The sequence below is a fragment of the Lutra lutra genome, chromosome 1 (assembly GCF_902655055.1).
Source record: "Lutra lutra chromosome 1, mLutLut1.2, whole genome shotgun sequence".
NCBI lineage: Eukaryota > Metazoa > Chordata > Mammalia > Carnivora > Mustelidae > Lutra > Lutra lutra.
In genome coordinates this window covers 37663239-37675932 of record NC_062278.1, presented here as the reverse complement: position 1 = coordinate 37675932, position 12694 = coordinate 37663239, and positions in this window count along the sequence as shown.

Genomic DNA, 12694 nt, shown 5'->3' with positions numbered 1-12694 from the left:
TCTATGTCTTTGGGGCAAATGCCTAGTAGTACAATTGCTGGGTCATAGGGTAGCTCTATTTTTAACATCTTGAGGAAACTCTGTACTGTTTTCCAGAGTGTCTGTACAAACTTACATTCCCACCAACATTGTAAAAGTGTTCCCGTTTCTCCACATCCTTGCCAGCACCTGTTGTTTCCTGTCTTGTTAATTTTAGGCATTCTGACTGGTGTGAGGTGGTAAGCATTGTGGTTTTGATTTATATTTCCCTGGTGGCCAGTGATGCTGAACATTTTTTCATGTGTCCGTTTGCCATTTGTATGTCTTCTTTGGAGAAATGTCTGTTCAAGGCTTCTGTTCATTTCTTGATTTGATTATTTATTCTTTGGGTGTTGAGTTTGATAAGTTCTTTATAGATTTTAGGTACTAGTCCTTTATCTGATAAGACATTTGCAAATATCTTCTCTCATTCTGCAGTTATCTCTCTCTCTCTTTTTTTTAACTGTTTCTTTGCTGTGCAAAAGCTTTTTATCTTGATGTTGTCCAAATAGTTCAATTTTGCCTTTGCTTCCTTTGCCTTTGGAAACATGTCCAACAAGAAGTTGCTGCAGCTGAGGTTGAAGAGGTTGCTGAAGAGGTTGCTGACTGTGCTCTCCTCTAGTATTTTGATGGATTCCTGTCTCACATTTAGGTCTTCCATACATTTTGAGTCTATTTTTGTAGATGGCATAAGGAAATGGTCCAGTTTCATTCTTTGGCTGTTTAAGTTTCCCAGCACCATTTGTTGAAGAGACTGTGCTTTTTCCTTTCCTGTCTTGTTGAAGATTAGTTGACCATAAAGTTGAGGGTCCATTTCTGAATTCTCTATCCTGTTCCATTGATCAATGTGTCTGTGTTTGTGCCAGTACCATATTGTCTTGACAATTACAGCTTTGAAATATATCTTGAAGTCCAGAATTGTGATGCCACCAACTTTGGTTTTCTTTTTCAACATTCCTTTGGCTATTTGGGATCTTTTCTGGTTCCATACAAATTTTAGGATTAATTGTTCCAGCTCTGTGAAAAAAGTTGATGGTTGTTTGATAGAAATTGCATTGAATGTATAGATTGCTCTAGGTAGCATACACATTTTAACCATATTTATTCTTCCAATCCATGAATATGGAGTGTCTTTCCATTTCTTAGTGTCATCTTCACTTTCTTTCATCAGTGTTTTATAGTTTTCACAGTACATCTTTCACCTCTTTGATTAGGTTTATTTCTAGGTATTTTATCTCTTTTTTTCTGCAATTGTAAATGGGATTAATTCCTTAATTTCTCTTTTTGCTGTATCATTACTGGGAAATAGAAATGCAGTGGATTTCTACATTGATTTTGTATCCTGTGACTTTACTGAATTTATCAGTTCTGACAGTTTTTTTCTTTGTTCTTGTTGTTGTTTGTTTATTTGTTTGTTTGTTTTTGCCTTGTTTTGTTTTGTTTTGTTTTTGTGGAGTGTTTGGGTTTTCTATATAGAGTATCCTATCATCTCCAAATAGTGGAAGTTTTACTTCTTCCTTCCCAATTTGAATGCCTTTTATTCCTGTTTGTTGTTTGATTGCTGTGTCTAGGATTTCTAGTACTGTGTTAAATAAAAGTAGTCAGAGTAGACATCTTTATCTTGTTCCTGACTATAGATGAAAAGCTCTGTTTTTCCCCATTTAAGATGATATTAGCTGAGGGTTTTTCATATATGATCTTTATTATGTTGATGTATGTTCCCTCTAAACCTACTTTGTTGTTGTTGTTTGTTTGTTTTTTTTATCACCAATGGATATTATACTTCATCAAATTTTTGTTCCTATATCTACTGAAATGATCATATGGTTCTTATCCTTTCTTTTATTAATGTGGCATGTCATGTTAATTGACTTGTGAATATTGAACCACACTTTTACCTCAAGAATATATTTCACTCGATCATGGCAACTGATTTTTCTAATGCATTGTTGGACTTGGTTTGCTAGTATTTTGTCAATGATTTTTACACCTAGGTTCCTCAGAGATATTGACTGGTAGTTTGTTTTTGTTTTTGTTTTTTTGTTTTTTGTTTTTGTTTTTTGTGGTGTCATTATCTGGTTTTGGTATCAGGATGATGCTGGCCTCATAGAATGAATTTGGAAGCTTTCCTTTGTTTTCTATTTTTTGGAACAGTTTGAGAAGAATAGGATCAATTCTTTGATAAATGGTCAGTAGAAATTGAGGATGAAGACATCGGGTACCGGATTTTAATTTGTTGGAAGTTTTTGATTACTGATTCAACTTCTTTGCTAGTTATAGGTAGGTCTATTCAAGTGTTGCATCACTTCCTCTTTCAGCTTTGGTAGTTTATATGTTTCTAGGAATTTATGTATTTATCCCAGGTTGTCCAATTTGTTGACATATAGTTTTTCATGTTATTTTTTTGTAATCCTTTGTGTTTCTGTGGTAGTTGATGTTATTTCTCCTTTCTCATTTATGATTTTATTATTTATTATTATTTATCATTTATTATTGCATCCTTTCACTTTTCTGATACATCTGTCCTGAGGTTTACCAATTTTATCAATTTTTTTCCAAAGAACCAGCTTCTGGTTTCTTTGATCTATTGTTTTTGTTGTTTGGTTGTGGGTTTTGGGTTGTTTGTTTGTTTCTATATCATTTATTTCTACTCTTATCTTTATTTGTTTCCTTCCTTATGCTGGCTTTAGGCTTTGTGTGTTGTTCTTTTTCTAGCTCCTTTAGGTGTAAGGTTAGTGTATTTATTTGAGATATTTCTTGCTTCTTGAGGAGGCTTGTATTGCTATAAAATTTCCTCTTATGATCATTTTGCTGTATCCCAAAGGTTTGGACCATTGTGTTTTCATTTTTATTTGTTCCATTTTTTTAAAGATTTTATTTATTTATTTGAGAGAGAGAAATCACAAGTAGGCAGAGCAGCAGGCAGAGAGAGAGGGGGAAGCAGGCTCTCCCTTGAGCAGAGAGCCCGATGCTGGACTCGATCCCAGGACCCTGAGATCATGACCTGAGCCAAAGGCAGAGGCTTAACCCACTGAGCCACCCAGGTGCCCCTGTTCCTTCTTTTTTTTTTTTTTTTTAAATTTCTTCTTTGATTTGCTGGTTGATCCATTCATTGTTTACTAGCGTGTTGTTTAACCTCCATGTATTTGTGGTCTTTCAGATTTTTCTTCTGGTTGACTTCTAGTTTCATAGCATTGTGGCCAGAAAAGATGCAGGATATAACTTCAATCTTCTTGTAGTTCAGAGTTTTCTGCTGTGATCTAATGTGTGATCTGTTCTAAAGAATGTTCCATGTGCACTTGAAAAGAATGTGTATTCTGCTATCTTAGTTTGGAGTGTTCTGAATATATTTATTAAGTCCATCTGGTCCAGTGTGTCATTCAAAACCATATTTCCTTTGATTTTTCTCATTAGATGATATGTTGATTGATGTAATTTGGGTGGTAAAGTCTCTTACTGTTATTATATTATTATCAATTAGTTCCTTTATGTTTGTTATTAATGGTTTTATGTATTTGGGTTCTCTCATGTTGGGTGCATAGTCACAATTATTACATCTTTTTGTGAGATTGTCACCTATATGATTATATAGACTTGTATTTTGTCTCTTGTTGCAGTCTTTGTTTAAAGTCTAGTTTGTCTTGTATAATTACTGATACTCAGGTTTTCATTTGACACCTATTTGCATATAAATGTTTCTCCATCCTTTTACTTTCAATCTGCAGGTGTCTTTAGGTGTAAAATGACTTTATTGTAGGCAACATATAAGTGGGTCTTTTTTTTAAAGATTTTATTTGACACAGAGAGAGAGAGACAATGAGAGAGGGAATACAAGCAGGGGAAGCAGGAGAAGGAGAAGCAGGTCTCCCGTGGAGCAGGGAGCCTGATGTGGGGCTCGTCCATGATGCGAGGATCATGACCTGAGCTGAAGGCAGATAATTAAGGACTGAGCCACCCAGGCGCCCCAGGGGGCATGTATTTTCATCCATTCTGACACACTATGTTTTTTGAGTGGAGTATTTAATTCATTTATTCAGAGCAATTATTGATAGATTTCTATTTATTGCCGCTTTATTACTTGTTATGTTTCTGGAGATTTTCTCTGATCCTTTCTTGTCTTTCATGTTTTGCTGATTTTCTTTAGTGATAAGTTTGCACTTCTTTCTCATTATACTTTGCAAGTTTATTAGTGTTTTTTTATGTATAGCTACCATTAGTTTACATATAACCTCTTGCAAATAGTCTATCTTAAACTGATCATCATTTAAGTTTGAACCCATTATTTTCTCCTCTACTTCCCACATTTTAGGTAATGTTATTATGTTTCATATCATTTTTAGTGGGTTCCTTGACTGATTTTTTTACAGATTTTTTTTTTAACTGCTTTTATGTCCTGCCTTTATACTGTCACTTTTGGTCTCTCATTTCTCTTCAAAGAGTCCCCTTCAATATTTCTTCCAGGGCTAGTTTAGTGGTAATAGTGTTTGTCTGAGAAACTCTTTATATCTCCTTATATTCTGAATGGTAGCATTATGGAAACAGCATCCTCAGCTGCAGTTTTATCCCATTCAACACTTTGAATATAGCATGGCACTCCATTCTGACTTGCCAAGTTTCGGTTGAAAATTTTCCTGCTAGCTTTATGGGTTTTAACTTGTAAGTTAGTGACTTCTTTTGCCTTCTGCTTTTAAGATTTTTTTTCTTTATCACCATATTTTGTAAATTTAATTAAAATACATCTTGATGTGGGCTTGTTTTTGTTGATTTTGATGGGAGTTCTCTGTGCCTCCTGAATCTAGCTGTCTGTTTCTTCCCATAGATTAAGGAAGTTCTCAGTTATTATTTCTTCAAATAAATTTTCTGTCCCCTTTTCTCTCTTCTTCTGGGACTCCTATAATATGAATGTTATGTTTGATGGAGTCACTGCATTCCCTAAATCTCTTCTTGTGTTCCATATTTTTTCTGTCTTTTGTTCAGCTTCCTTGCTTTCCATTACTTTCTCTTCTACATCATTAATTCATTCCTCTGCCTCTTCCAGGCTGCTCTTCATTGCATCAAGCGTGTTTCTAATCTCACTTATTACAGTATTCATCTCTGATTCTTTTTTAATTCTTTTATCTCTGTGGTAAGAGTCTCACTGATGTCTTCTATTCTTTTCTCAAGCTCAGTGAGTATCCTTATAATCACTACTTTAAATTCATCATCAGTCATGTTACTTATATTTATTTTGCTTAGATCTTTGGTGGGGCCTTATCTTTTTCTTTCATTTATAAATATTCCTCCATCTCCTCATTTTGCCTTAGTCTCTGCTTTCTCTGTTTTAGAAAAGTCAGTTATATCTCCTGCTCCTTAAAATAATGGCCTTAGGAGGAGGAGGTCCTGTAGTGTCCAGAGCCTGTTGCTCAGGGACTTCCTCCAGTGAGTGTTTTATGTTCTCTACTGTTGTGTTCTGGCTATTCTATCCTTTGGGCAAATTGTCAGCAGAGACTCTCCTTGCCTGCTGTGGACAGTGTTTGGCCCCTGTCATAAATGTGGTGAGTTTTAACTAGGTGTGCTCTCGTCTTCTTGGGAAATAAGACTTGTCTCCACCTCTACAAGAACCCAAGCCCTGCAAAACATGGAATGGGCAGGGGCCTGTGCTGGTTTTCTGAGGGAAGGGCCTGCTATGCTGGGAGTAAGGCAGGTGTGACTCAGAAAGGCAGTTCCACCATAGTGCAGGGGGTGGGTCTTAGTATAAGCAGGTTACGCACCAGTTTCCACCATGTCTGCTTCCTGCAGGAGGTTCTATGTTTGTGCTGAGTGGTGGGGGAAGGAAATGGCACCAGACAGCTCCTTTTTTCCCAAAGGGGTGTCTCCATGAATGCGCTCAGAGGAACTCTCCAAGAGGAGCAGATAATCTCCTCACTGTGTGCTTATGCACTCTTCAGATTGCTATTTCCAAACTATCTGCTGCCAGGGTTGTCGCCTAACTTCTTACCAGGAGGAGCCTACTGCCCTCCAAATTCCATCCCAGGCAAGCCCTCTGATGCTTAAAACTCAGATTTTCAGCCCTGATGGTTGGAAGACCTCATGAAATTCAACCTCTCTCAGTTTCCAAGACAATGGGTATGGGAAAACATTCTTGTGGATTCCTCTGTGTCCTCCTTTTTTTCTTGCTCTTCTCTATGACCATGGTTCCCTCCCTTCCACAACAGCTAGTATTTGTTTCTCCCCAAAGCCACCTCTCTCTACTTCCTACTTTCTTCTCTCCCTTGAGTTGTGGAATTGATTCTATCCCTCTTCAGTTCAATTTGTAGGATATTTAGGATGACTTGATAGTTATCTACTTGTATTTGTGGAACAAAAAGAGCCTAGAGATCTCCTACTCTGCTGTTATCTTTCTATCTCTAATGTTGACAGTTTTTATATAAAAAAAATCCAGGAACATAGAAGATTGCAGGTTTATAAAAATAAAGTATTTTTTTTAAATAATAGATGCTTCCTTCATATGATGTTATATATTTTGTTACTAAATATCTGTAATCGAGTTACTGATTTATTCTGTGTTAGCTGACTCAACAATGGAAATATGCCAGCAACAAATTATATAAGAAAGAGCAACTCCTCTCACAGTTAAACATTTCCTTAAAATAACCTAGATTTGGAAGCAATTATCCAGTATTAGTTGTACTTTCTTCTTTATCTCTAAAATATCCCCATTAAAGCATAACTCATTTAAATACATCATCCCATAAAAATGGAAGTACAAAAAATATAGTTATACCTTCCAGTGGAGAATTGAGCCAACCCTAGCAATTTTCTGCAGAGTTGTATTTGTGTTCAGTTTATTTCTTAACTTAACCTCTAGGGAATAGGTGTAGAAAAGTTGACACAGAAATTATTCTCCAAGGGTAAATTTTCTTCTTGTTTTCTGCTTGGATTGAAATACTGTCAGGTAAAAGGCCACCTCACCTTACTGCCTGCTTGTACTTGTACCTTTAAATGGGGGTGCTCTTTGGAATATGTACAAGAAAGATTTCCAGGAGCCAAAGAAAGATTTCCTTTTTATTTAATTTTGTATATGAATACCCTGGTGATGGACTATTATAAAGGGAAGTGGAAAATTTAACACCCAAGAAAATATTTAAATTGTAGTTATGTTTCTGCAAAACTCTTCAATATTTCTTCATTATTACAGGGTTTAAAACCTTTCTGTTTAGTTTATCTAAAATGTAATAAGCTTTAAGAACTTTGATGTATAGTAGTATAAGTATTGCAACTAACAATTAAGACAGTGTTTAATCTGAGAGACAGTATGATTGCTTATAAAGGGAAATCCCTCTTTTCAATAAAAAAGAGAACCCATAACATTAAAATCATGGGGTCTATAATCTATATTCATACTGAAAATTAAAATTAAGAAATCTATAGTAGATTTATTTGTTCTATCAGCTGATGAAGTGATCTAGAGTCACATTACAATTATCTGCGAATAGGACTAAAGATATTATTTCTCTTACTCATAAAAATATAGTCTGTTTTTCTGGTTTCATCAAGCTTGTGTCTAAATTCCTTTAATGTCTAAAAGAAGGAGCTATTTCCCTAAAAACTGTTGTATTAAGCCCCATAAGAAAAATAATATTATTTTCAATTGAATATACTTTCAATTTAACAAAAAAATTAAATTAAATATAAAAATATTGTAGGAAAACCATGTGCAAAGCAATGTTATGTGCTCAGCATATGAAGATGATTAGAGCTAAGTTCCTGTCTCCAAGAACTTTATAGTCAAACCACAATACAAGGATATACAACAATATAAATTAAGCATGCTGAGAGTACAACCTGTGGGAAAGCTCAAATACCCTTGATGAGTGTTGGCAGAAAAGGATGTCTAAGGTGACATTTAACTGGGAAAAGGGCATTTGTGTTAAACTATTAAGAATGTGTGAGATTTCAGTAGGTCTTGATGTAGAGAATGAGTATTCTGTACAAAATCAATAAGGTCAAATATATTCATTATGATAGTGCACGGTTTATATTATTCACTTAAGAATTATTTATGGAGTTCCTATTAGTTATTGGGGAATAAGCAAAATTCATGAACCATGAATTTAGGATACCTTTCCTCAGAAGTTCAAAGTCAATTGGAGAAATACAGGCAACTATATATGACAATAAAGACAAGAAAGTTCAATAAGGGCACATGAGAGTTTTAGAAAATATATTAACCAAGTCTGAGCTAATAATATGCAGCTTTGTAAAGAGGGGTCACCTCTAATGTATACAAAGTGAAGTTGAAATTAATCAAAGTATAGAAACATGCTGAAGATAAGTACTGCAATCCAAAAATATCTGTTTAACTATGTACCTGTGTGTGACAGCATAGCAACTTTGGGAAATTAAAATTAGTTGATTACCACTGTAGCAGTGTAAGAGAAATATCCTTAATTTCCAGCTATTGGAGAAAATTCATTCATTATAAAAATATTTATTGATTAGCTACTATGTGTCAAATTTTATAGCCTATGCTTGGGATAAAAAGAACAATGTTTTATCCTTCTTCCAGGCTGTTAATAACATAGTGGGAAGACTGACAAGCTTTCAGGAAAGTGTAATTTAGAGTGATAATTGAATTAGTCTTTAAAGAGGAAAAGGCAACAAGGAAAGCTTACTGCAAAGGAAATGTTTCATTTAATCCTACAGAACATACTAATCAGCAAAGTGTATGAGTTGGGCTGAGGAAAAGAGACATTCCATAAGTTAAGACTATTTTGTGTAAAGGAAGAGAAGCAAAGAAAATGTAAAACTTTCAAGAAAATTTTGGCTGGAAAAAAAATTGAAAAGGGAAATATGAAGTTGGAACATATGAGAATAGATCCCAGAAGGCCTTTTATTTTCTAATAAAGAGTTTGGCCTTCATTCTGAGGGAAACCAGAAATCATGAATTAGGAAAAATGTTATCTTCATTTTTGGTTATTGGAAAAAGCACTCTCCTATAGTGTGAATAGATGCTATTAATAAAGGTAAGAAGCATAACTAGGGACTATTTTTTAAGTTTTTATTTAAATTCTAGTGAATTGACATGCAGTGCAATATTAGTTTCAGATGTACAATATAGTAATTCAACACTTCCACATGAACATCACCTGGTGTTCATTACAAGTGCCTCCTTAATCCCCATCACCCATCTAATCCATTCCCATAACCCACCTCCATTCTGACAAACATTGGTTTGTTCTCTACAGTTAAGAGTCTGTTTCTTGGTTTTCCTCTTTCTTTCACTTTTTTACCCTTTTGTTCATTTTTTTTTTAATTCTATATATGACTGAAATCATATGGTATTTCTCTACAATTTCTTTATGGTATCTCTATCATATGGTATTTCTCTACTATTGTAATCCAGAAAAGAGAAAGTGGTGGTCTGGACTAAAGTAATAATAGGGTTTGTAATATAGATTTGCCAATCTATAAATAACAGATACTGTCATTTAATTGGTTGTTTAAAGAGTAAAACAACCTAAACTTAAGATTAACCTAAACTGATAAGCCTAAACTGTAACCAAGTTTGGGGCAACTGTATGAAGTGATGCTTCTAATTGAATACATGACATTTGGAAAAGAACAAATAAGGAGCATAACATAGGAACTTTAGTTTTAATGAGATGTTTGAGAAGAAAAAAACACAAGAAGGTGGTGGTTGCCAGAGGTAAGGTGGTTGGGGAAATGGGTGAAATGGATAAAGGGGATTAAGAGGTATAAAATAAATCAGTCATGGAGATGAAAAGTACAGCATAAGAATATAGTCAATAATATTGTAATAACTTTAATGACAGATGGTGACTATACTTATCATAGTAAACATTGAGTAATATATAGAAATACTGAACCATTAAGTTGTACACTTGAAATTAATGTAACAAGTGTGTTAATTAGGCTACAGATGTGAAGTTTGTTAATAAGATGTCAATGATACAATTTTGTAAGGGCTGAATATGAGGCAAAAGAGAGGAGCAGAGAAGGGTGGGTCTCAGATTTTAATCTTGGAAGACTAAAAAGATGTTGGAGACTAAGGAAATGACCTGGATGAAGAGAAACTTAGAGAAAAGATGGGGAATGGTGCATTTGGCCCACATCAGTTTTAGAGACTCATGGGGTATTAAGCAGTATCCAACTGTAAATATAAGGATCTCTGGACTGGAAATTTATTGTGTTTAGTTGCTAGGGCTTGGGAAAGAATGAAGTCAGTCAAGGAACACACATAGGTCAAGCTCAGAAGACAGCATCTGTCTGACAGGAGCAGTGTTTGAGACACCAATCATCTGGCTATCCACTGGCCAGGAAAAAAAGAGAACCAATAGCACTGTGTCTGAGAAACCAAAAAGGCAGAGATTATTTCTTGAATTAAGCCGAGGGACAAATGCAGATGAAATATCTAGAGATATAAAGACCAAAAACAAAAAAAGTCATTGTGTTTAATAAAGTGAAGGTTATTGGCAAAACAATTGCATTGGAGTGATGGGAAAAGAGTTTATATTGAATTTTAACAATAAATTTGGCTGTGATGGGAGAAAATAAGAATGAAGGGAGCAGGAGCAGGTAGCGAAGTGGGGGAGAGAGAGTGTTAGATTCTAAATGGTAGGAAAGATTGAACATATTTATGTTTCAAAACAAAATAAGAAAATAGTATGTAAAAGAGGTTACTTCACCACAACATTTGAAGTTCTTTAGTGAAAAGATTTCTTCTGATATTCTTTCCACACAAAACTATGTGTATGAGAGAGAATTTATTTTAACAAAATAAATACTCAAAAAGGAATTAAGCCACTTTATGTCATATAGTTCTTTAATTGGTGGAATCATTTAATAAAACTTCTCCTTAATGATGCTTACTCAGTCCTTCATCTCAAAAGATTCTTTTAGTCAATAATCTTAGGATTAGATTATACGTTGAGAAGCATATATTCAAAACTAAGACTTGACATACATTATAGATTATAAAATAAAATATAAATATAAAAACTTCATGATTTTCTTCAAACAGGAAGGATATGAATGCTCCAAAAATACAAATAATGGTTTTTATTTAGAAGTAAATTGTAGTTGAAAGTATTAAATAGATGCTGATTAAATATTTCTTCTCTAAATAAATGCATACATAATTTATATTTTAAATTTAATTTGTTTTGACAATATTATTCATCCACACATTTTTATTTTAAAGGACTATTAAAAATCACTTTCTCATATGCTATATTCTAGTACTGAAACAAATTTAGGATAAGATAAAATCTTCCTTTGAAATAGGAAAGTGAATGGCTATGACTAAATATTATGCTTGAAATTCAGAAAATTAAAAAAATTGGCTTTCAAATTTAAAATTCTCTATGTAAAGAAACAAAATAGTAAGTTTGCATACTTCTAGGTATATAACTTTGGGAAATTCATTACTATTTCTGAGTCTTGGTTTCCTTATCTATAAAATAAAGATGAAAATAACACTGAAGTCATGAGTTATTTTGAAAAATAAACTTCCCTAATTCCGCCTACCTTTTCTCTCTCCCTCAAAAATTCCCAGGGCAACGGTAAGTTCTATAGAGGTGTTAACTATAATGTATTGTAACTTCAGTTGATATTAAGCACATTTCCTTTACTTGATCTGTACTGAATTCAGTTTTATTCATGGTAACATTAAATTAAACTTTCAGTTTAAATGTGATTCTTTTCCCCATTTTACACCTTGTAAATGACATTTACAACTTTTTATGAATTCAAGAGAAAAACAAAATCTATGCGGAGTCAATCAACTAAAATAAAATAGGAATTTGATTTTCTTGTGCATATTTTTGTTATTAAACAATTTTGAATGCTTTTCTTTGGGCAAATCAAGCAAGAATTAAAATTAAATGTGGAAAATTATGTGCTAAAATTTGTTTTGGAGTGATTAATATTATGAGGAAATTTTATAATTTAATGTTAAAGGGAAAAGAAATGAGATTTAAAGTTCAGTTTCAATTTTGAACTTAATTGAAAATTTAATTTAAATGGAATTTAAATTACAGTATCAGCTCATTGTATTTGAAGTTGACTCTAATCTTTGTGTAATCAAATAGTTAAATATATTGTTACATCAATTAACAGTATTTTAGGTTTATTAACTTCCCCATCTTTAAGTGAAAACTCAAAAAATCGCATATATAGAAATTAAACTCTAAAACCTAAGTCTTGAAATACAAGTAAGTGTACACGTACACAACTTTATCTGCCAAAAGAGTTACTATCATTATTTCTATTGCATAGATTAGAAAATTGAAACTGCAAGTGGTAATAATTTTTCTATGGCTGTATCACTGATATGTGGCAAGATTATACCAAGCACAAACTAAGGATAATAACTCTGCTTATTTTAATACTATGATCGTGACATACTTCTGAAATGGATCTGTCTTCTCTCCTTCTCAGTCACTATGTATTTTTATATGACATGCTCCACACCTAAAATGTGTTCTCATCTTAATTCCTAGTTGAAACTCTTGTAAGATCAGATATTAAATATGAAAACCTGTGATATGGCAGGAATTTATAAAATATATGATAAGTGAGAAGAAACATGACACCTGTTTCCACTTCTTAAGATAGATAAGTGCTGACATTTGGGACCAAGTGAGAATCACTTAGTACATGTGAAAATTGTTCA